Source organism: Chiloscyllium punctatum, chromosome 23, assembly GCF_047496795.1.
Source record: "Chiloscyllium punctatum isolate Juve2018m chromosome 23, sChiPun1.3, whole genome shotgun sequence".
NCBI classification, from domain to species: Eukaryota; Metazoa; Chordata; class Chondrichthyes; order Orectolobiformes; family Hemiscylliidae; genus Chiloscyllium; species Chiloscyllium punctatum.
In genome coordinates, this window is record NC_092761.1 from 8,310,828 (window position 1) to 8,337,333 (window position 26,506).

Below are 26,506 nucleotides of genomic sequence, written 5' to 3' on the forward strand. Positions count from 1 at the left end.
TCCCTCAACACTGCCTCTCTGACAATGCTGCACCTCCTCCACACTGACCCTCTGACAATGATGCAATCGGTCCACACTGATCCTCTGACAATGCTGCACCCCCTCCACACTGCCTCTCTGACAATGCTGCACTCTCTCCACACTGATCTTCTGACAATGCTGCACTCCCTCCACACGGACCCTTTGACAATGCTGCACTCCCTCCACATTGCTCCTCTGACAATGCTGCACTGCCTCCACATTGACCCTCTGACAATGCTGCACTCCCTGCACACTGATCCTCTGACAATGCTGCACTCCCTCCACACTGACCCTCTGACAATGCTGCACCCCCTCCACACTGATCCTCAGACAATTCTGCACCCCCTCCATACTGATCCTCTGATACTGCTGCACGCCCTCCACACTGAACCCCTGACAATGCTGCACTCCCTCCACACTGACTCTCTGACAATGCTGCACCCCCTCCACACTGACCCTCTGACACTACTGCCTTCCCCCCACACTGACTGTCCGACAATGATGCACTTCCTCCACACTGACCCTCTGACAATGCTGCATGCCCTCCACACTGATCCTCTGACAATGCTGCACCCCCTCCATACTGATCCACTGATAATTCTGCACCCATTCCACACTGACTCTCTGAAAATGCTGCAAACCCTCCACACTGATCCTCTGACAACGCTGCACTCCCTCCACACTGCCTCTCTGACAATGCTGCACTCCCTCCACACTTACTGTATGACAATGCTTCACTCCCCCAAACTGACCCTCTGACAATGCTTCACCCCCTCCACACTGATCCTTTGACAATGCTGCACTCCCTCCACTCTGACCCTCTGACAATGCTGCACCCCCTCCATACTGACTCTCTGACAATGATGCACTCCCTCCACACTGATCCTCTGACAATGCTGCACTCCCTCCACACTGACCCTCTGACACTACTGCCCTCCCCCACTCTGACTCTCTGACAATGATGCACTCCCTCCAAACTGATCCTCTGACAATGCTGCACTCCCTCCACACTGACTCTCTGACAATGATGCACTCCCTCCACACTGATCCTCTGACAATGCTGCACTCCCTCCACACTGACCCTCTGACAATGCTACACTCCCTCCACACTGACCCTCTGTCAATACAGCACTCCCTCCACACTGACTCTGATAGTGATGCACTCCCTCAGTACTGACTCTCTGAGAATGCTGCACTCCCTCCACACGGATCATCTGACAGTACTGCACTCCCTCCACACTGACCCTCTGACAATGCTGCACTCCCTCCTCACTGACCCTCTGTCAATACTGCACTCCCTCCACACTGACTCTCTGATAGTGATGCACTCCATCAGTACTGACTCTCTGACAATGCTGCACTCCCTCCACACGGATCCTCTGACAATGCTGCACTCCCTCCACACTGACGCTCTGACACTAATGCCCTCCCCGCGCACTGACTCTCAGACAATGATGCACTCCCTCCACACTGATGCTCTGACAATGCTGCACTCCCTCCACACTGACTCTCTGATAGTGATGCACTCCCTCAGTACTTACTCTCTGACAATGCTGCACCCCCTCCATACTGATCCTGTGATAATGATGCACTCCCTCCATAGTGATCCTCTGACAATGATGCACTCCCTCCACACTGATCCTCTGACAATGCTGCACTCCCTCCACACTGAACCCCTGACAATGCTGCACTCCCTCCATACTGACCCTCTGACAATGTTGCACTCTTTCGACACTGACTCTCTGACAATGCTGCACTCCCTCCACATTGATCCTCTGACAATGCTGCACTCCCTCCACATTGATCCTCTGACAATGCTGAACCCCCTCCATACTGATCCACTGATAATTCTGCACCCCCTCCACACTGATCCTCTGACAATGCTGCACTCCCTCCACACTGCCTCTCTGACAATGCTGAACTCCCTCCACACTTACTGTATGACAATGCTGCACTGCCCCAAACTGACCCTCTGACAATGCTGCACTACCTCCACACTGACCCTCTGACAATGCTGCACTCCCTCCACACTGATCCTCTAACAATGCTGCGCTCCCTCCACACTGACCCTCTGACAATGCTGCACCCCTCCACACTGACCCTCTGACAATGATGCACTCCCTCCACACTGATCCTCTGACAATGCTGCACTCCCTCCACACTGACCCTCTGACACTACTGCCCTCCCCCACTCTGACTCTCTGACAATGATGCACTCCCTCCTCACTGATCCTCTGACAATGCTGCACTGCCTCCACACTGACTCTCTCACAATGCTGCACTCACTCCACACTGACGCTCTGACAATGCTGCACTCCCTCCACACTGACCCTCTGACAATGCTGCACTCCCTCCACACTCAATCTCTGACAATGCTGCACCCCCTCCATGCTGATCCTCTGAAAATGCTGCATCCCATCCATACTGATCCTCTGACAATGCTGCACCCCCTCCACAATGATCCTCAGACAATACTGCACCCCCTCCACACTGATCCTCTGAAAATGCTTCACTCCCTCCAAACTGACCCTCTGACAATGCTGCACTCCCTCCACACTGACCCTCTGGCAATGCTGCACTCCCTCCACCCTGACCATCTGACAATTTTGCACTCCCTCCACACTGATCCTCTGACAATGCTGCACTCCCTCCACACTGATCCTCTGACAATGCTGCACTCCCTCCACAATGACCCTCTGACAATGCTGCACTCCCTCCACACTGTCCCTCTGACAATGCTGCACTCCCTCCACACTGACCCTCTGTCAATACAGCACTCCCTCCACACTGACTCTGATAGTGATGCACTCCCTCAGTACTGACTCTCTGAGAATGCTGCACTCCCTCCACACGGATCATCTGACAGTGCTGCACTCCCTCCACACTGACCCTCTGACAATGCTGCACTCCCTCCACACTGACCCACTGTCAATACAGCACTCCCTCCACACTAACTCTCTGATAGTGATGCACTCCCTCAGTACTGACCCTCTGACAATGCTGCACTCCCTCCACACTGACCCTCTGTCAATACAGCACTCCCTCCACACTGACTCTGATAGTGATGCACTCCCTCAGTACTGACTCTCTGAGAATGCTGCACTCCCTCCACACGGATCATCTGACAGTGCTGCACTCCCTCCACACGGATCCTCTGACAATGCTGCACTCCCTCCACACTGACGCTCTGACAATGCTGCACTCCATCCACACTGACTCTCTGACAATGCTGCACTCCGTCCACACTGACTCTCTGACAATGCTGCACTCCCTCCACTCTGACTCTCTGACAATGCTGCACCCCCTCCACACTGACTCTCTGACAATGCTGCACTCCCTCTGCACTGAATCTCTGACAATGCTGCACCCCCTCCATACTGATCCTCTGAAAATGCTGCATCCCATCCATACTGATCCTCTGACAATGCTGCACCCCCTCCACAATGATCCTCAGACAATACTGCACCCCCTCCACACTGATCCTCTGAAAATGCTTCACTCCCTCCACACTGACCCTCTGACAATGCTGCACTCCCTCCACACTGACCCACTGTCAATACAGCACTCCCTCCACACTAACTCTCTGATAGTGATGCACTCCCTCAGTACTGACCCTCTGACAATGCTGCACTCCCTCCACACTGACCCTCTGTCAATACAGCACTCCCTCCACACTGACTCTGATAGTGATGCACTCCCTCAGTACTGACTCTCTGAGAATGCTGCACTCCCTCCACACTGATCCTCTGACAATGATGCACTCCCTCGACACTGATCCTCTGACAATTCTGCACTCCCTCCAAACTGAACCTCTGACAATGCTGCACTCCCTCCATACTGACCCTCTGACAATGTTGCACTCCCTCGACACTGACTCACTGACAATGCTGCACTCCCTCCACATTGATCCTCTGACAATGCTGCACTCCCTCCACACTGACCCTCTGACAATGCTGCACGCCCTCCACACTGATCCTCTGAAAATGCTGCACCCCCTCCATACTGATCCACTGATCATTCTGCACCCCCTCCACACTGACTCTCTGACAATGCTGCACTCCCTCCACACTGATCCTCTGACAATGCTGCACTCCCTCCACACTGCCTCTCTGACAATGCTGCACTCCCTCCACACTTACTGTATGACAATGCTGCACTGCCCCAAACTGACCCTCTGACAATGCTGCACTCCCTCCACACTGACCCTCTGACAATGCTGCACTCCCTCCACACTGATCCTCTAACAATGCTGCGCTCCCTCCACACTGACCCTCTGACAATGCTGCACCCCCTCCACACTGACCCTCTGACAATGATGCACTCCCTCCACACTGATCCTCTGACAATGCTGCACTCCCTCCACACTGACCCTCTGACACTACTGCCCTCCCCCACTCTGACTCTCTGACAATGATGCACTCCCTCCACACTGATCCTCTGACAATGCTGCACTCCCTCCACACTGATCCTCTGACAATGCTGCACTCCCTCCACAATGACCCTATGACAATGCTGCACTCCCTCCACACTGACCCTCTGTCAATACAGCACTCCCTCCACACTGACTCTGATAGTGATGCACTCCCTCAGTACTGACTCTCTGAGAATGCTGCACTCCCTCCACACGGATCATCTGACAGTGCTGCACTCCCTCCACACTGACCCTCTGACAATGCTGCACCCCCTCCACAATGACTCTCTGACAATGCTGCACTCCCTCTGCACTGATCGTCTGACAATGCTGCACCCCCTCCATACTGATCCTGTGATAATGATGCACTCCCTCCACACTGATCCTCTGACAATGATGCACTCCCTCGACACTGATCCTCTGACAATTCTGCACTCCCTCCACACTGAACCTCTGACAATGCTGCACTTCCTCCATACTGACCCTCTGACAATGTTGCACTCCCTCGACACTGACTCTCTGACAATGCTGCACTCCCTGCACATTGATCCTCTGACAATGCTGCACTCCCTCCACACTGACCCTCTGACAATGCTGCACGCCCTCCACACTGATCCTCTGAAAATGCTGCACCCCCTCCATACTGATCCACTGATAATTCTGCACCCCCTCCACACTGACTCTCTGACAATGCTGCACTCCCTCCACACTGCCTCTCTGACAATGCTGCACTCCCTCCACACTTACTGTATGACAATGCTGCACTGCCCCAAACTGACCTCTGACAATGCTGCACTCCCTCCACACTGACCCTCTGACAATGCTGCACTCCCTCCACACTGATCCTCTAACAATGCTGCGCTCCCTCCACACTGACCCTCTGACAATGCTGCACCCCCTCCACACTGACCCTCTGACAATGATGCTCTCCCTCCCTCTGACTCTCTGACAATGATGCACTCCCTCCTCACTGATCCTCTGACAATGCTGCACTGCCTCCACACTGACTCTCTCACAATGCTGCACTCCCTCCACACTGAATCTCTGACAATGCTGCACCCCCTCCATACTGATCCTCTGAAAATGCTGCATCCCATCCATACTGATCCTCTGACAATGCTGCACCCCCTCCACAATGATCCTCAGACAATACTGCACCCCCTCCACACTGATCCTCTGAAAATGCTTCACTCCCTCCAAACTGACCCTCTGACAATGCTGCACTCCATCCACACTGACCCTCTGACAATGCTGCACTCCCTCCACCCTGACCATCTGACAATTTTGCACTCCCTCCACACTGATCCTCTGACAATGCTGCACTCCCTCCACACTGATCCTCTGACAATGCTGCACTCCCTCCACAATGACTCTATGACAATGCAGCACTCCCTCCACACTGACCCTCTGTCAATACAGCACTCCCTCCACACTGACTCTGATAGTGATGCACTCCCTCAGTACTGACTCTCTGAGAATGCTGCACTCCCTCCACACGGATCATCTGACAGTGCTGCACTCCCTCCACACTGACCCTCTGACAATGCTGCACTCCCTCCACACTGACTCTCTGATAGTGATGCACTCCCTCAGTACTGACTCTCTGGCAATGCTGCACTCCCTCCACACGGATCCTCTGACAATGCTGCACTCCCTCCACACTGATCCTCTGACAATGGTGCACTCCCTCCTCACTGACCCTCTGACAATGCTGCAATCCCTCCATACTGACGCTCTGACAATGCTGCACTCCCTCCACACTGACTCTCTGACAATGCTGCACTCCCTCCACATTGATCCTCTGACAATGCTGCACTGCCTCCACACTGACCCTCAGACAATGCTGCACTCCGTCCACACTGACTCTCTGACAATGCTGCACTCCCTCCACTCTGACTCTCTGACAATGCTGCACCCCCTCCACACTGACTCTCTGACAATGCTGCACTCCCTCTGCACTGATCGTCTGACAATGCTGCACCCCCTCCATACTGATCCTGTGATAATGATGCACTCCCTCCACACTGATCCTCTGACAATGATGCACTCCCTCCACACTGATCCGCTGACAATGCTGCACTCCCTCCATACTGACCCTCTGACACTGCTGCACTCCCCCAAACTGACCCTCTGACATTGCTTCACCCCCTCCGCACTGATCCTTTGACAATGCTGCACTCCCTCCACACTGACCCTCTGAAAATGCTGCACACCCTCCACACTGATCATCTGACAATGCTGCACTCCCTCCACACTGACTCTCTCACAATACAGCACGCCCTCCACACTGACTCTCTGACAATGCTGTACTCCCTCCACACTGACTCTCTGACAATGCTGCACTCCCTCCACACTGATCCTCTGAAAATTCTGCACTCCCTCCACACTGACCCTCTGACAATGCTGCACTCCCTCCACACTGACACTCTCACAATGCTGCATTCCGTCCACACTGACCCTCTGACAATACTGCACTCCCTCCAAACTGACCCTCTGATCGTGATGCACTCCCTCAGTACTGACTCTCTGACAATGCTGCACTCCGTCCACACTGATCCTCTGACAATGCTGCACTCCCTCCATACTGACCCTCTGACAATGCTGCACTCCCTCCACACTGACCCTCTGTCAATACAGCACTCCTTCCACACTGACCCTCTGATAGTGATGCACTCCCCCAGTACTGACTCTCTGACAATGCTGCACTCCCCCCACACTGATCCTCTGACAATGCTGCACTCCCTCCACACTAAACCTCTGACAATGCTGTGCTCCCTCCACACTGATCCTCTGACAATGCTGCACTCCCTCCACACTGACCCTCTTTCAATGCTGCACTACCTCCACACTGACCATCTGACAATGTTGCACTCCCTCCAGACTGATCCTCTGACAATGCTGCAGTCCCTCCACACTGACCCTCTGACAATGCTGCACTCCCTCCACAATGACACTCTGACAATGCTGCATTCCGTCCACACTGACCCTCTGACAATACTGCACTCCCTCCACACTGACACTCTGATAGTGATGCACTCCCTCAGTACTGACTCTCTGACAATGCTGCACTCCGTCCACACTGTTCCTCTGACAATGCTGCACTCCCTCCACACTGATTCTCTGACAATGCTGCACTCCCTCCACACTGACCCTCTGTCAATACAGCACTCCCTCCACACTCACTCTCTGATAGTGATGCACTCCCTCAGTACTGACTCTCTGACAATGCTGCACTCCCTCCACACGGATCCTCTGACAATGCTGCACTCCCTCCACACTGACCCTCTGACAATGCTGCACTCCCTCCACACTGACCCTCTGAGACTACTGCCCTCTCCCCGCACTGACTCTCAGACAATGATGCACTCCCTCCACACTGACCCTCTGACAATGCTGCACTCCCTCCATACTGACCCTATGACAATGTTGCACTCCCTCCACACTGACCCTCTGACAATGCTGCACTCCCTCCACACTGATCCTCTAACAATGCTGCGCTCCCTCCACACTGACCCTCTGACAATGCTGCACCCCCTCCACACTGACCCTCTGACAATGATGCTCTCCCTCCCTCTGACTCTCTGACAATGATGCACTCCCTCCTCACTGATCCTCTGACAATGCTGCACTGCCTCCACACTGACTCTCTCACAATGCTGCACTCCCTCCACACTGAATCTCTGACAATGCTGCACCCCCTCCATACTGATCCTCTGAAAATGCTGCATCCCATCCATACTGATCCTCTGACAATGCTGCACCCCCTCCACAATGATCCTCAGACAATACTGCACCCCCTCCACACTGATCCTCTGAAAATGCTTCACTCCCTCCAAACTGACCCTCTGACAATGCTGCACTCCATCCACACTGACCCTCTGACAATGCTGCACTCCCTCCACCCTGACCATCTGACAATTTTGCACTCCCTCCACACTGATCCTCTGACAATGCTGCACTCCCTCCACACTGATCCTCTGACAATGCTGCACTCCCTCCACAATGACTCTATGACAATGCAGCACTCCCTCCACACTGACCCTCTGTCAATACAGCACTCCCTCCACACTGACTCTGATAGTGATGCACTCCCTCAGTACTGACTCTCTGAGAATGCTGCACTCCCTCCACACGGATCATCTGACAGTGCTGCACTCCCTCCACACTGACCCTCTGACAATGCTGCACTCCCTCCACACTGACTCTCTGATAGTGATGCACTCCCTCAGTACTGACTCTCTGGCAATGCTGCACTCCCTCCACACGGATCCTCTGACAATGCTGCACTCCCTCCACACTGATCCTCTGACAATGGTGCACTCCCTCCTCACTGACCCTCTGACAATGCTGCAATCCCTCCATACTGACGCTCTGACAATGCTGCACTCCCTCCACACTGACTCTCTGACAATGCTGCACTCCCTCCACATTGATCCTCTGACAATGCTGCACTGCCTCCACACTGACCCTCAGACAATGCTGCACTCCGTCCACACTGACTCTCTGACAATGCTGCACTCCCTCCACTCTGACTCTCTGACAATGCTGCACCCCCTCCACACTGACTCTCTGACAATGCTGCACTCCCTCTGCACTGATCGTCTGACAATGCTGCACCCCCTCCATACTGATCCTGTGATAATGATGCACTCCCTCCACACTGATCCTCTGACAATGATGCACTCCCTCCACACTGATCCGCTGACAATGCTGCACTCCCTCCATACTGACCCTCTGACACTGCTGCACTCCCCCAAACTGACCCTCTGACATTGCTTCACCCCCTCCGCACTGATCCTTTGACAATGCTGCACTCCCTCCACACTGACCCTCTGAAAATGCTGCACACCCTCCACACTGATCATCTGACAATGCTGCACTCCCTACACACTGACTCTCTCACAATACAGCACGCCCTCCACACTGACTCTCTGACAATGCTGTACTCCCTCCACACTGACTCTCTGACAATGCTGCACTCCCTCCACACTGATCCTCTGAAAATTCTGCACTCCCTCCACACTGACCCTCTGACAATGCTGCACTCCCTCCACACTGACACTCTCACAATGCTGCATTCCGTCCACACTGACCCTCTGACAATACTGCACTCCCTCCAAACTGACCCTCTGATCGTGATGCACTCCCTCAGTACTGACTCTCTGACAATGCTGCACTCCGTCCACACTGATCCTCTGACAATGCTGCACTCCCTCCATACTGACCCTCTGACAATGCTGCACTCCCTCCACACTGACCCTCTGTCAATACAGCACTCCTTCCACACTGACCCTCTGATAGTGATGCACTCCCCCAGTACTGACTCTCTGACAATGCTGCACTCCCCCCACACTGATCCTCTGACAATGCTGCACTCCCTCCACACTAAACCTCTGACAATGCTGTGCTCCCTCCACACTGATCCTCTGACAATGCTGCACTCCCTCCACACTGACCCTCTTTCAATGCTGCACTACCTCCACACTGACCATCTGACAATGTTGCACTCCCTCCAGACTGATCCTCTGACAATGCTGCAGTCCCTCCACACTGACCCTCTGACAATGCTGCACTCCCTCCACAATGACACTCTGACAATGCTGCATTCCGTCCACACTGACCCTCTGACAATACTGCACTCCCTCCACACTGACACTCTGATAGTGATGCACTCCCTCAGTACTGACTCTCTGACAATGCTGCACTCCGTCCACACTGTTCCTCTGACAATGCTGCACTCCCTCCACACTGATTCTCTGACAATGCTGCACTCCCTCCACACTGACCCTCTGTCAATACAGCACTCCCTCCACACTCACTCTCTGATAGTGATGCACTCCCTCAGTACTGACTCTCTGACAATGCTGCACTCCCTCCACACGGATCCTCTGACAATGCTGCACTCCCTCCACACTGACCCTCTGACAATGCTGCACTCCCTCCACACTGACCCTCTGAGACTACTGCCCTCTCCCCGCACTGACTCTCTGATAGTGATGCACTCCCTCAGTACTGACTCTCTGACAATGCTGCACTCCCTCCACACGGATCCTCTGACAATGCTGCACTCCCTCCACACTGACCCTCTGACAATGCTGCACTCCCTCCATACTGACCCTATGACAATTTTGCACTCCCTCCACACTGACTCTCTGACAATGCTGCATTCCCTCCACATGGATCCTCAGACAATGCTGCACTGCCTCCACACTGACCCTCTGATAATTCTGCACTCCCTCCACACTGATCCTCTGACAATTCTGCACTCCCTCCGCACTGACCCTCTGACAATGCTGCACTCCCTCCACACTGACCCTCTGAGACTACTGCTCTGCCCCCGCACTGACTCTCAGACAATGATGCACTCCCTCCACACTGACCCTCTGACAATGCTGCACTCCCTCCATACTGACCCTATGACAATGTTGCACTCCCTCCACACTGACTCTCTGAAAATGCTGCATTCCCTCCACATTGATCCTCAGACAATGCTGCACTGCCTCCACACTGACCCTCTGACAAATCTGCGCTCCCTCCACACTGATCCTCTGACAATGCTGTACTCCCTCCGCACTGACCCTCTGACAATGCTGCACCCCCTCCACACTGATCCTCTGACAATACTGCACCCCCCATACTGATCCACTGAAAATGCTGCACCCCCTCCACACTGACTCTCTGACAATGCTGCACTCCCTCCACACTGATCCTCTGACAATGCTGCACTCCCTCCACACTAACTCTCTGACAATGCTGCACTCCCTCCACACTGACTCTTTGGCAATGCTGCATCCCCTCCACACTGACTCTCTGACAATGCTGCACTCCCTCTGCACTGATCGTCTGACAATGCTGCACTTCCTCCATACTGATCCTCTGACAATGCAGCACTCCCTCCACACTGATCCCCTGACAATGTTGCACCCCCTCCACACTGATCCTCTGATAATGCAGCACTCCCTCCACACTGATCCTCTGACAATGCTGCACTCCCTCCACACTGATCCTCTGATAATGCTGCACTCCCTCCACACTGATCCTCTGACAAAGCTGCACTCCCTCCACACTGACCCTCTGATAGTGATGCACTCCCTCAGTACTGACTCTCTGAGAATGCTGCACTCCGTCCACACTGATCCTCTGACAATGCTGCACTCCGTCCACACTGACCCTCTGACAATGCTGCACTCCCTCCACACTGACCCTCTGACAATACTGCACTCTCCCCACACTGACCCTCTGATAATGATGCACTCCCTCAGTACTGACTCTCTGACTGTTTGGAAGTGGCCCTATACTGATCCTCCGGCAGTGTGGCCCAGTCTCAGGACAAAACCTCTGATAGTACAGCACTCCATCAGAACTGACACTCTGACAGTTTAGTACTGCATCAGTACTGACTCAGTGACAGGGTAGCACTCCCTCAGTACTGACCCATTGCCTTGGTCGTGCACCTCTGACAGTCCAGCAGTGCCTCAGTACTGACCCTCTGTCAGTCCAGCACTCCCTCAGTCCTGACGCTCTGACAGTATAGCATTCCCTCAGTACTGACTCTCTGACAGTGTGGAAGTGGCCCTATACTGACCCTCCGACATTGTGGCCCAATCTCAGGCCAAAACCTCTGACAGTACTGCTGTCCATCAGAACTGACACTCTGACAGTACAGCACTCCCTCAGTACTGACTCATTGACAGTGTAGTACTCTCTCAATACTGACCCTCTGCCTCGGTCCTGCACCTCTGACAGTCCAGCAGTGCCTCAGGGTACTGTCTATCTGACAGTGTAGCACTCTCTCTGTACTAACCCTCTGACAGTGCAGCACTCCTCAGTACTGACCCTCTGGCAATGAGGCACTCCCTCAGTACTGACCTTCTGACAGTGCAGCACTCCCTCAGTACTGACCCTCAGACAATGAGGCACTCCCTCAGTACTGACCCTCTGACAGTGCAGCACACCCTCAGTACTGACCCTCTGACAATGAGGCACTCCCTCAGTACTGACCCTCCGATGGTGCAGCACTCCCTCAGTACTGTCTATCTGACAGTGTAGCACTCTCTCTGTACTGACCCTCTGACAGTGCAGCACTCCTCAGTACTGACCCTCTGGCAGTGCAGCACTCCCTCAGTACTGACCCTCAGACAATGAGGCACTCCCTCAGGACTGACCCTCTGACAGTGCAGCACTCCCTCAGTACTGACCATCTGGCAATGAGGCACTCCCTCAGTACTGACCCTCTGACAGTGCAGCACTCCCTCAGTACTGACCCTCAGACAATGAGGCACTCCCTCAGTACTGACCCTCTGACAGTGCAGCACTGCCTCAGTACTGACCCTCTGACAATGAGGCACTCCCTCAGTACTGACCCTCCGATGGTGCAGCACTCCCTCAGTACTGTCTATCTGACAGTGTAGCACTCTCTCTGTACTGACCCTCTGACAATGCAGCACTCCCTCAGTACTGACCCTCAGACAATGAGGCTCTCCCTCAGGACTGACCCTCTGATGGTGCAGTGCTCTCTCAGTGCAGATCCTCTGATAGGGAGGCTTGCCGTCTGTACTGACCCTCTGACAGTGTGGTGCTCACTCAGTACTGACTCTCTGACAGTGCAGCACTCTCTCTGTACTGACCATCTGACAGTGCAGCACTCCCTCAGTACTGAACCTCTGACAGTGTGACACTCCTGCAAAACTGACCATCTGACAGTGCAGTACTCCCTCAGTACTGACCCTCTGATGGTGCAGTGCTCCCTCAGTACTGACCCTCAGACAGTGTAGCACTCCCTCAATACTGACCCTCAGACAGTGTAGCACTCCCTCAGTACTGACCCTCAGACAATGAGGCACTCCCTCAGTACTGACCATCTGACAGTGCAGCACTCTCTCTGTACTGACCCTCTGACAGTGCAGCACTCTCTCGGTACTGACCATCTGAAATAGCACTCACTCAGAACTGACACTCTCACTGTATAGCTCTCCCTCAGTACTGACCTTTTCATAGTGCATGCTACCTCAGTTCTGACCCTCTGACAGTGTAGTGCTCTTTTAGTCCTGACCCTCTGATGGTGCAGTGCTCTCAGAGTACAGAGCTTCAGACAGTGCGGCATTCCCTCTGGATTGAACCGCTGACAGTGTGGTGCTCCCTCAGTACTGACCCTTTGACAGTGTAGTACTCCTCAGAAATGGCCCTCTGGTAATGCAGCAGTCCCTCACTACTGACTGTCCGATAGTGCGGTGATCCCTCAGTACTCACCCTCTGACAGTGCAGCACTCCCTCAGTCCTGACGCTCACACAGTGCAGAACTTCCTCAGTACAGACCATCTGACTGTGTGGCTCTGCCCCCATACCGACCATGTGACAGTGTGGTACACCCTCAGTACTGACCCTCTGACAGTGCAGCTCGTTGGCAGTGCAGCACTCCTTTAGTTCTGACATTCTTACAGTGTAGTGCTCCCTCAGTACTAACCCTCTAAGAATGCACCGCTCCATCAGTACTAACCCTCTGAGAATGCACCGCTCCATCAGTACTGACCCTCTGAGAGTGCAGCACTCCCTCAGTACTGACCCTCTCACAGTGCGGCGCTCCATCAGTACTGACCCTCTGACACTGCAGCACTCCCTCAGTACTGACCATCTTACAGTGCAACACTCCCACAGTACTAACCCTCTGACAGTACAGCACTCCCTAGGTACTGACCCTCTGGCAGTGCAGCACTCCCTCAGGGCTTCATGGTAATTTCAGACATGATAGAGATTGAACCAACAATGTTGGCATCACGAATCTGTTAGCTGAGGTTAATGACCCCCCTTTGTCGTAGAGGGATTCAATCCCTCTGACAGTGCAGCACTCCCTCAGTGTTGACCTTCCGACAGTGCATCACTCCCTCAGTACTGACCTTCCGACAGTGCAGCACTCCCTCAGTGTTGACTTTCCGACAGTGCAACACTCCCTCAGCACTGACCCACTTTTTTTCTATTTCATAGAGTCTTGTGGAAATTTGGAGACATAGGGTTTGCAGATTCTGAGGAAGCATGAGAGAGACACACAAACCAAACCCTGTCTGAAACTCTCTGCAATAGACTATTCAGAGGCTCAGAGTCACTGAGATGAAACTCTCTGCAATAGAGTATTCAGAGGCACAGAGTCACAGAGATGCACAGCTTGGAAATGGACGCTCCTGTCCAACTTGTCCAAACCAACCAGATATTCTCATCTCATTTCATTCCATTTGCTAGCACTTGGCTGATATCCCTCTAAACCCTTCCTAATCACATACTCATCCTGATGCCTTTTAAATGTCGCAATTATCCCAGCCCCCATCACTTCCTCTGGCAGCTACCTGCATGCCCTTGAATAAGTGCTCAAACATTCAGACTGTCGATACAAACGCTAATAAACACCAACCTACGAAAGGATATCATTGTCATTTTCAACTGACCCTTTGCTTCTTCATTATGCTGAATTGAACAGAGGTAAAGAAACAGAGTTAGTGACCATCCACCGTCACCCTGTTATAAAACTTATTTTCAAATGTGGCTTGTATGTGGTTCCCGCACCCTCTAATAGTTGCCTGGAAGGTGGGGGTGAGCTGTACTCTCCTGCTGCAGTCCTTGGGTGTCCCACAGTGATGTTAGGGAGGGAGCTCCAGGAGTTTGACCTGAAAGAGAGAGTTCACCTTTCAATCCAGTGATTTCTGCGGGATAGTTCCTTCAGAACAGACCGTTTTGAGGAAGGGTCACTTGACAAAGGCTCTTCACAAAGATCCTGATCAATGTAACTTTGTGATGTTAGTTCAGAAGGAACAGCTCAGACCTAACATTTCGGTGTGCCTTTGTTCTGTATCTGTTCTCCCATGTATCCCGCCCTCTGAATACAATACCTTACACAGCCTTAAACCTGTTTGTCAACTTTCAGCAGAAGCAGCCTCAGGGCATTGAACACAGACTGAATTACTCAGTGACACTTGGATCAGGTCAAGTTCTCAAGTAAACAGATGGTGGGGAAATTCAGCACAATTCAGCAGGTAGCAACGGTGAAGAGAGAGGGGAACAATTCGCATTCCAAGTGACTCTTCCTCAAAACGGTCTGTTCTGAAGGAACTTTCCCGCAGAAATCACTGGATTGAAAGGTGAACTCTCTCTCTGTCTCTTTCTCCCTCTCCCTTCAGAGATGCTGCCGGACATGCTGAGCTTCTTCAGCAATCTCTGTATTGATGTTTCAATACAGAGCGTCCGTACATATTGATTTTAGTGTTGAATTCTCCAGCTTGCTCTATTAAAGGGTTTGAATCCCTCTGCTACAAAGGGGGGTCAGTTACCATAGCTAACAGGTTCGTGATGCCAACATTGTTGGCTCAATCTCTATCATGTCTGAAATGACCATGAAGGCCCCAGCTTCTCAAACTCGCCCCTCACCTGAGGTGTGTGACCCACCAGGCCTCTCTCTCTGACAAGACAGCAGCTCTCGGGTCCTCCTGGTCTATATTAACTTCCCAACTTTAAAAAGGGCACTCCAGTAAGAGAGCTCTTTACATGGTTCAGGTCAAACTCCTGGAGCTCCCTCCCTAACATCACTGTGGGACACCCAAGGACTGCAGCAGGAGAAAACAGCTCCCCCTCCCACCTTCCAGGCAACTATTAGAGGGTGTGGGAATCACATACAAGCCACATTTGAAAATAAGTTTTATAACAGGGTGACGGTGGATGGTCACTAACACTGTTTCTTTACCTCTGTTCAAATCAGCGTAATGAAGAAGCTAAGGATGGGTTGAAAATGACAGAGGGTCATTAAAAAGGGAGCACCATACTGTCAGAGGGTCAGCACAGAGGGAGTGCCACACTGTCAGAGGGTCAGTACAGAGAGAGTGCTGCACTGTCAGATGGTCAGTACAGAGAGAGTGCTACACTGTCAATGGGTCAGTACTGAGGGAGTGCTAAACTGTCAATGGGTCAATGCTGAGGGAGTGTTACACTGTCAATGGGTCAGTACTGAGGGAGTGCTAAACTGTCAATGGGTCAGTGCTGAGGGAGTGCTACACTGTCAATGGGTCAGTACTGAGGGAGTGCTGTACTGTCAGAGGTTTTGTCCTGAGATTGGGCCACACTGTCAGAGGGTCAGTATAGGGCCACTTCCACACTGTCAGAGAGTCAGTACTGATGGAGTACATCACTATTCAGAGGATCAGTGTGGAGGGAGTGCTGTATTGACAGAGAGTCAGTGTGGAGGGAGTGCAGCATTGTCAGAGGGTCAGTATGGAGGGAGTGCAGCATTGTCAGAGGGTCAGTGTGGAGGGAGTGCAGCATTGTCAGTGAGTCAGGACGGAGGGATTGCTGTGCAGTGAGAGGGTCAGTAATGATGAAGTGCGCACTCTCTGACGGTCAGTACTAATGGATGGCCATGCTGTCAGAGTGTCACACTGTGAGAGGGTTACTACTAAGGGAGCGCTGCACTGTGAAAGGGTTAGAACTGAGGAAGCACCGCAGTCTGAAGGGATTAGTACAGATGGACCACCGCGATGTGAGGGGGTCAGTACTGAGGGAGCACCACACTCTGAGGGGATTAGTGCTGAGGGATCACCGCGATGTGAGGGGGTCAGTACTGAGGGATCACCGCGCTGTGAGGGGGTCAGTACTGAGGAAGCACCACACTATGTGTCAGACAGTCAGTACTGAGTGATTCCTGCATTGCCTGAGGGTCAGTACAGAGAGAGTGATGCACACTCAAAGGGTCATTACTGAGGGAGCGCTACACAGTCAGTGTGTCAGTTCTGTGGGAGTGTTGTTACAGAGGGTCTGTACTGAGGGAGTGTTGCACTGCCAAAGGGTCTGTACTGAGGGAGTGCTGGATTATCAGAAGTGCAGGAATGAGGCAGTGCCACACTGTCAGAGGGTCAGTACTGAGGGAGTGCTGCACTGTCAGAGTGTCAGGACTGAGGCAGTGCCGCACTGTCAGAGTGTCAGTACTGAGGGAGTGCTGCTCTGTCAGAGGGTCAGTACTGAGGGAATGCCGTGTTATCGGAGGGTCAGTACCGAGGGAGTGCTGCACTGTAGAAATGTCAGTGCTGAGGGAATGCTATTGTGTCAGAATGTCATTTCTGAGGGTGTGCTGCAGTGTCAAAGGACCAGTGCTGAGGGATTGCAGCACTGTCAGAGGGTCAGTACTGAGGGATTGCAGCACCGTCAGGGGCCAAGGGGCTGTTGCAGTGTCAGAGGGTCAGTTCTGAGGGAGTATTGAATGATCAGAGGATGCGCCGCACTGTCTTAAAGTCAGTATGAAGGTGCCCCACACTGTGGGAGGGTCAGTATACGGGCAATGCCTCACTGTCAGAGGGTCAGTACAGAGGGAGGGCTGCAGTGTCATAGGAAAAGTACTGAGGGGAGTCTCACTGTCAGAGGGCCAATACCAAGGGAGTGCTGCACTGTCAGAGGGTCAGAACTGAGGGAGTGCTGCACCGCCAGAGGGTCAGTATTGAGGGAGTGCTGCACCGTCAGAGGGTCAGTACTGAGGGAGTGCTGCACCGTCAGAGGGTCAGTACTGAGGGAGTGCTGCACCGTCAGAGGATCAGTACTAAGGGAGTGCTGCAATGTCAGAGGGTCAGTACTGAGGGAGTGCTGCACTGTCAGAGGATACTACTGCGGGTGTGCTACGCTATCAGGGGGGTCAGTAATGGGGAATTGCTGCAATGTCAGAGGGTCAATCTGAGGGCAGTGCTGCACTGTGAGAAGGTCAGTACTGACGGAGTGCTGCAATGTCAGAGGATCAGTACTGAGGGAGTGCTGCACTGTCAGAGAGTCAGTACTGAGGGAGTGCTGCACTGACAGAGGATCATGACTGAGGGAGTGCTGCACTGTCAGAGGATCAGTACTGAGGGAGTGCTGCACTGTCAGAGAGTCAGTACTGAGGGAGTGCTGCACTGACAGAGGATCATGACTGAGGGAGTGCTGCATTGTCAGAGGATCATGACTGAGGAAGTGCTGCACTTTCAGAGGGTCAGTACTGAGGGAGTGCTGCACTGTCAGCGCATCAGTCTGGGGGATACTTGCATTGTAAGAGAGTCAGGACTGAGTGAGTGCCACACTATCAGATGGGCTGAATGGCCTAACCTCTGCTCCCATATCTTGTGGCCTAAGAGGAATATCTGAAATTGTTCAGTATATTTCTGCCTCTGCATCCTACATACCCTGCTCAGTAATGACTCCCACGTCCAGATTCCAGAGACTGTGTTCAAACAGACCATCATTAATTGGATATTGAACCTGAAGAGGTTCCACCCGCTTTTCCCAGTGTTGGAGTTTTCGTTTCGTGTGACTGACCTGCCAGATCAAAGGGATATTTTCATGCTGCAGGACTGAGGTTTATTCCTCAGCTTCCGTGTACTCATCCCAAATGAATCCCACTACTCCACACTCAGCACAGTCGTGTGTTCCTTATTTCTGAGCTTCCCAATGCTAATCCACATCCAGAATGACATCCCACACTCCTCCAAATCATATCGCAGGCTAATTGCCTGGGAGAGAGGAATGCTAAGAGGGGAAATAGAATTCTGAATGTACCTTACAGTGACATTCAGGGTGAATTGATAATGAGAGAAAGAGTAGGTTGTGGAACACAGTGCGAATTTGTGCATGGACCCAGAGGCTATAGTGAATGGATGCATTTTGTCAGTGCTCATTGGGACAGGTTTGATATGAAATCGTGGAGATGCTCTGTGATACAATTAAATGAATGAGCATATACAGAGAGAGAAATGGTTCTGAGTGGTCTGGCCTTCTTACAACCCAATAAATCTCAAAAGACGGTGGAAATGTATCTCAGTTTACCGAATGAGGTGATGGAGGAAGTAGCAGGTACACTTGCAAACATTTTCAAATCCCCTCTGGCCACAGTAGAGGTGTCGTCGGACTGACCATGTGGTACTGTTATTCAAGAAGGAACATGGGATATATCAGGCAGCTACAGGCCAGTCAGGCTAATATCGTGGGTGGGACGTATGTTGGAAGCAATTTTGGGAGATAGAATTAATCAGCATTTAAAGAGACTGGAGTTCATGAAGAAGAGTCAGAATGGTTGTGTTCAGGAGGGGTCAGGTCTGACCAATAGGATTGCACTTTTTAAGGAGGTGACCAGGTGTGTAAAAAGGGGCAATACTTTCCTATTGCCTGCTTGGAGGTGAATAAGGCTTTTATCAGGATCCATATTGGAAACTGATATTGAAAATAAACACTCAAGTTCCAAGGAATTTGGCGCAGAATGCTGAGTGGGAGGAAGCAGACAGTGATGACCCAATTAGAAATCTCTGTCTGTTCATGTCTCACTGTTGGGGTCTTACTGATGTGGTTGATAGAAAAGATTTAGGTTTGAATGGTGGAGGGTTAATCATTGGGTTCATGAGTAATATGAAGATTGGTTGGGTGATAAATACTGAGGATGATAGCCTTAGATTAGAGAAGGATGGAGATGGCCTTGTCAGATGGACCGATCAGTGACAACGGGTGAAGTGCCTGAAGACTGGAGGGTGATTAATGATGTGCCATTATTGAAGTAAGGCTGCAATGAACAGCCATTGAACTATGGAGCTGTGAGCCTGATGGCAGTGGTGGGTAAGCTGTTGGAGGGCATTCTGAGAGACAATTTACATGCATTTGGAAAAGCAAGAATTGATTAGGGATGGTCAGCATGTCTTTGTGGAAATGGTTTATCCAACTTGATAGAGGTTTTGAAGGGTTGACTGAGAAGATAGATGAGAAGGTTTCACATGGGAGACTGGTGAGTAAAAGGTTAGATGACATGACATCCAGGGAGACAGGACAACACGGTGCCTCAGTGGTTAGCACTGCTTCCTCACAGCACCAAGGATGCAACTTTGATTCTAGCTCCCAGCCACTGTCTGTGTGGAGTTTACACATTCTCCCTGTATCTGTGGGTTTCCTCTGGGTGTTCCGGTTTCTACCCACAATCCAAATATGTGCTGGTTAGGTGGGGTGGCCATGGGAAATGCAACATTACAGGGATAGAATAGTGAGTGTGAGTGTAGGTGGGATGCTTTTCAGACGGCCGATGTGGACCTGATGGGCTGAATGGCCTGATTTTACACTGTAGGAATTCAATGATTAATCAAGAGACCCAATAATATTCTGAGGACCAGGGCTCCAATCTTGGACTGTGGTGGATGTGGGTCCTTACAATCTGAAGGGCTTTGTGAATGAATGCAGGCTGAGAGTTGGGCTGGGCTGTGTTCTGAGGTGTTAAGGGTGTGAATATTTTTGTGGAGGTACTGTCTGAGGGGCATTGTGGGTAAACACAATGGAGTGGTGCTTTCTGAGGTATGAGGGAGCACTATCTGGTGGTACAAGGTGCAGAATGTAGGAAGGTACAGATACACTTCCCTGATCATTCCCTCAGGGTCCGCAAGGCACACTGGTGTCGCAATTTGGGATGGACGCCACGTCCATTTTAGAAGATTCAGATCTTTTTGAACAAACATTGAAAAATAACATCACCATGTGTCTTAAACATGGAGGAAAACTGTTGTCAATGTATGGTCACTTGTAGCTTGGAGACTCTCTAGAAAAGCAGGCACCCAAACAGACCAATGCTGTCGATGCAAGACGTGGTGCACAGGAAGATCCAACAAGTAATTTGCAGTTGATGTCTGTCTCCCTACAGCAGTCATCATGCGAGATCAGGGTTCAGTCCTAGGAGAAGTAATCTCTCCATCGAACCTTTCTCCATGTTTGTACAGTAATCGTGGTTATGTGTGTGTATCTCTGTGTGAGAGAGAGAGACAGAGAGCGAGTGTCTGTGTGTGAGAGAGAGAGTGCATGTGTGTGTATCTCTGTGTGTCTGTGTGTGAGAGAGAAGGATTATGTGTTTATGTATGTGTCTGTCTCAGTGTGTGTTTGTGTGCGTGTGTGTGAGAGGAGAGGAATGCGTGCGTGTTTGAGGGAGTGAGAGTGTGTGTTTGTGTGCGTGTGTGAGAGAGAGAGGAATGTGTGTGTTTGAGGGAGTGAGAGTGTGTGTTTGAAAGAGAGTGTGTGTTTGTGTGTATGTGTGTGAGAGGAATGTGTGTGTGAGAGAGAGGAATGTGTGTATATGTTTGAGAGTGTGTGTTTGGGAGAGTGAGTGTCTGTGAGAGTGTGTGTGTGTGTGTGTGTCTGTGTGTGTGTGTCTGTGTGTGTGTGTGTCTGTGTGTGTGTGTGTGTGTGTGTGTGTGTGTATTAGTGTGTGTGTGAACTAGCCAGTCTTATTGTGTGCCCAGCTGCTGTTTCAGGTGAAATGGTCCTCTTGTCTCCAAAGACACAAAGGCTGCAAGAGTGACTTAACTGTGGGAAAGAGAGTGCTGTTCATTCCAGTGGGGATTCATCCAGTAAACCTCCCCACACACTAACATCCCTCTGGCAATGCAGTGACTAGTCCTGCACACAGTGCTCCAGTTACAAACCAATGTAATGTCACCGTCGTATGACCAGAGCATGGGACAGCTCCTCATTACAGAGCGGGGTCTGGTGGGGATTTAATCAGAGGGTCACCATGGCCCAGCTGAGGGGAGAGGTTGGGAAGGAGAGTCCTTCAGGGTAACTCTAGCGAGTGTGGTAAGCTAACTGCCCAGCCAACTGAGCTAACCAACCTCACTCCAGGGGCATGTCCTGTATAACCCAATTATATCCAGCCTGCACCTCAATAAGAGCCAGGAGCAAGGCCATTCGGCCCACCCTAACCCAGAATGGAGAGCAAGGGAAGCTGATGAAGGAAACAAGCCCCTCCCATGTGGCCTTCTGAAATGGAGCTGGAGGACAGGGCAGACCTGGCCTGCTGTTTGCTTCCCCAGGACTGGCCTGCTCCACCTTACAGTGAGAGTCTGAGGGGAATCTCGAGGAGATTTCACTTCTCACTGAGAGGCTGCAACGCCAATCCAAATCAGGCTGGTTCCCTCCGAGACTCACGGAAGAGTGCAGCACTCTACAGATCAGGGCCTTGTGGAGTCATAACCTCCAATGTGGGGGCCAAGAGCTGTGTGAGAAACAAAGCCCACTCACTTCAATAATTCCAGTCCAAGACAAGATCTGAATCAGTAGTGCCATTTATTTTACACTTGCAAGTGGGTGTGATGTCCAGTGTCTATAAGGCAGAGGACATACACACACCAAATTCAATTCATACACAAGATTTATATGATTTGATGTCTATTGTTTTACACTGCTCCCTCCCCTGTTTACATCGTCCACTTCCCGAAGACCGGGCCCCCATTACCCCTGTTTATCTCTTGCCTTATCCGGCCTTGTCTGTGACAAAATGTTTATTCCTGGCCTCACAAGGCTGTTTGACCTCATCCTGCTGTAGGTCATTGTTAGGCATATTCTTTCTTCATCATTATCTACCCCCTTCATCTGTGCCTTTCCCGAGGCCGTTCTGATCCCTATGACCCTTTTAATTGGGGTTTGTTCCTGTGTTTTTGTAAAAGTGGGAAGCAGATGTTTATACCTACTGTTTGTACAGGCGTATCTAGCTTAACTTCATCCCCTCACAACATCTTATCTACTTGCCCATAATGTCTACCTTCTGACATACAGTTTTAGCTAATACAAAACCAATTATATATTTCCTCCACATCGTTTCCATTCTTGTTGACTCAGCTCTTGGCTAAAACAATTATACACTGGTGTGAGTTCATTTTACTTTGTAAGATGGAATTGCAGAATTGCAGAAGTAACATTAATTTACCTATATCCCACAATTTCCCCCTTTTCTTTAATTACCATTTGTTATCTTCTGCATTTTTCTTTTAGGGGCACCTGTTTCATCAAGTCTGTTTCAATCAGTCTTTGGGTGAGCCCTCGTATACAGGGTATGATCATTTTTTTTTAATTGTTACCCACCAAAAGAAAGCTGACACAAAGCCTGCTGCAATCTGGTTACAAGCCTTGAATTCATCAGGTACCCCCCCCCCCCCCCACCCTGGGGCTCCTACCGAATCGAGATAAATCCTGTCATCGAAAGAAGTCTCTAACTGTAATCTCTTACCCCTTCCCTTTTTCCCTACTATCTTTTCCTTCTCAAATGCCAGGGTAAATGAAATTGCCAATTGTACAATTTCACATATCCCTCTCCAATCTGGAGGTAGCGTGGGTCTCAATATTTTGCCTCCACAGTCCCACCACAGATCCGCTCGGGGGAACCTTCAGTGCTGAGTAGTTCCCTCCCTTCTCCATTTCGGTTACATTCTTAATTTCTGTACATAATTTCAGCTCCCCCAAATCTTTCGATCGACTTGTACCTCGTCTACACACACGATGTGTGATTTCCAACTGCGGCAGAAAATATGGGGGGGAACTAATGCATCTTTCTACTTCAAGGGAGGGAACAGCAGAGATAGGGAGGTACAATTCCTATCATTCCATACAGTCTCATCCTGATACAGGGCTATCATACATTTCATGCCCTTCCTGTCTCCCTTCCACCCGAGCGGAAAGGGAACCCCCTGGGCCACTGGCCGACCGGATGCACATGCATAACAATTGGTCTTGTTCAGACTTTTCACAGTATACTTTACCCATTCAACCCAGGCATTTGCGTCCCCATACCCAGTTTCTATTTCAATGGTCTGTTTCAAGTCCTTTACCTCTATAAATTTTACTACTTTAGGATCAGCGGGAGGGGTGAAAGATTGTATCTTATTACCCAGTAGTTCTACCCGTTTTCCCCGTCCTACGCTAATTTGAAAACAATAGCCCAAGAAATCCTTCCCATTTGCTTTCATTTCTATCCCAAACATTTCATTTCATTGTATCTCATAGGTGCCCCCCACCCCCAGGATTGTTTCGTGCCAGGTGATTTTCCTTATCGTTAGGTATATTCAGTTACACTTTTTATCTGGACAATCACGAGCTGGTCGGAAGGGGGCCCGGTGTACTGTGACGAGACCATTATACTAAGTACCATCCCCGAGGCCATTCCCATAGGACTTAAGATGTATCTCAGAGCTGCGGTACTGTCTCTGATTATCTACATCCGCACAATTTACTAAGCTGCATACATCAGCGTCTATTACTTGTGGATTATCAGATTCAGGAACCGTTAATAATACATATGAAAATGATATTTGACAAAATCCCAATACTAAAAGGGTTAGCATCATATCTCTAGTAGCGTTCCCAGTATTCTAACCATCATGCTGAATATACAATCTTACAGAAATAATCCCGCGCTCGCGTCGCCACTGTATAATTAGTTACTTAAAGTCTCTTTAGTCTGAGTTTCAGCGAATCTTGCATTGATTCGGCTGTCCAGACTTCTTCCTCAACTGGAGATTCCACTGACCCTTTGATCCGAGTGTAGTGAGTCCAGACTTTCTCCACTGTCCTTATTGCCGTTTCAGTAGTCAAAAGAGCCTGGTACGGCCCTTCCCAGTCCGGCTGCAATTTAGTCTCTTTCCATGATTTTACTAAGATTCAATCGCCCGGCCGGATGGGATGAATGCTGCATTCAAGGGCTGGAGTCTGTGCCAATAAACCCTGTTTCCTGAGGAAAGACAAAGAGGAGGACAAGCCCAGTATATACTTCTTTAAAAACAAATCTTTAGTTTCGGGAATTGGCAATTCTCCATTCGTTCCCAAGTAAGGTAATCCAAATAAGATTTCATAGGGGGATAATCTCAAATCGTTTTTTGGGGCTGTTCGTACTCGCAAGAGAGCTATAGGTAAACATTTGGTCTAAGGGAGTCTGGTTCCTATTATCAATTTAGAGAGCTGTCGTTTGAGTGTTTGGTTCATTCTCTCAACCCTTCCCGATGATGGCGGGTGCCACGGAGTATGGAACTCCCAGGAAATTCCCAACCCTTTCATTACCCCCCGTAACACTTTAGAGGTAAAGTGAGTTCCTTGGTCGGAATCAATATGGTTCACGAGCCCATATCGGGGAATTGTGTGCTCCAATATTGTTTTAGACACTCCCCTCGCAGTGGTGGTAGCTAGGGGGTATGCCTCAACCCAACCAGACAAATGATCTACTATAACCAGCATATAATTTAGTCTCCATACCCTGGGGAGTTCAGTATAATCTACTTGTATACTCTGGAAATGTCTCAGTTCTGGGTCTCTTCCTCCCGGGGTCTGTTTTCTCAAGACTTTCTTATTTACCTTTCTGCATATGATACATCCCTCACATATTTGTTTAGCAATTGTATATATTCCTTTACATCCATATTCCCGAAGAACCAAATCACACATTGCTTGTACTCCCCAATGGCTGCCTTGGTGTAGGACAGCCATAATGTCTCGCATCATCATTTTGTTCAAATTCTCCTTCCATCAGGTAACATCCAATGCCCGTCTGCTGTTTTTACAACCCCTACATCTCTCAATTCATTTTCTTCGCTTTCAGTAAATATAGGAGCTTCCCTCGGACTTGGGACAGTAGGTATTAGGGAATGAATCACCACTTCTTGTGGGTTCAGGGCTGCTTCCCTCGCCACTTCATCGGCTAAACTATTTCCCCTAACCTCTAGTTCAAGTAGGAATGTCAACACGGTCAATTACTGTTTCGGGGGTAAAAAGGGGAAGGATTTACTGTTCCAGTATTTGAACCTATGATGATAGAAGGTCCGAAGGATAGGGTCACAGGGTAACTGCTGTATATCCCTGATATAGGCCAAATGGGTGGTCAGCTCAGACATGTGAACTCTATGCATTGGAAAGAGCCCTTAGGGCATTAGAGAATAAAGAGGGAACAGTATACACTGACTCTAAATATGCATTTGGTGTTGTGCACACTTTCAGTAAGATATGGCAGGAACGACAGCTGATCAATAGCCGAGGGAAAGAATTAGTACATGAAGAATTGATTAAACGAGTCTTGGAGTCCCTATTACTTCCCCGAGAAATAGCAGTAGTGCATGTAAATGGTTATCAGATAGGGTGGAATTTAGAATGTGGACGCTGCAGAGATGGGGAGCTGTGTAGGGACAGAAGGTGGTTACAGAATCGGGAGTGCTGTAGGGACAAGAGGCTTTTACACAGAAGATCGCACGTTAGGCAACAGGGAAAATTGTAGTGATTTGAGGGAGTTTAAGAGATGGGCAG